The 365-nt window shown below is 67.1% G+C and overlaps 1 protein-coding gene across 1 annotated transcript in view; it reads right to left on the bottom strand.

Annotated features, from left to right (window-relative positions):
* MFSD2A (major facilitator superfamily domain containing 2A) overlaps window positions 1-365 on the bottom strand; it is an 11,765-nt gene that overhangs the window by 5,335 nt on the left and 6,065 nt on the right. The gene's annotated exons all lie outside the window — the stretch shown is intronic.

Here is a 365-nt window from a genome sequence, read left to right as displayed (position 1 = left end):
TCACCTCCCTCATCCCTCCCAGGGGGGCAGCCAGGCAGCACAGCCCCTGCCCCCCCAGACAAATGCCTCTGCCCAGCTTGGCTTTGCTGCCAGCCCCCTGAGCCCTGCTCCTGGGGTCATCACCTCCCTCATCCCTCCCAGGGGGGCAGCCAGGCAGCACAGCCCCTGCCCCCCCAGACAAATGCCTCTGCCCAGCTTGGCTTTGCTGCCAGCCCCCTGAGCCCTGCTCCTGGGGTCACCTCTGTCCTGCTGACAGGGATGGGGCAAAACCACCCGCCAGCAACAGGCTGGCTCCTTCTGCCACCCCTGCCCAGCCTCCCGCAGCTGCAGGCACAATGACAAGGGATGCAAAGCAGAGCAAGGGG

This window comes from Chaetura pelagica, unplaced genomic scaffold (assembly GCF_000747805.2).
Source record: "Chaetura pelagica isolate M959 unplaced genomic scaffold, ChaPel_1.0 scaffold676, whole genome shotgun sequence".
NCBI classification, from domain to species: Eukaryota; Metazoa; Chordata; class Aves; order Apodiformes; family Apodidae; genus Chaetura; species Chaetura pelagica.
Note: the sequence above shows the minus strand (reverse complement) of the source record. Positions and strands in the feature narration are given on the sequence as shown.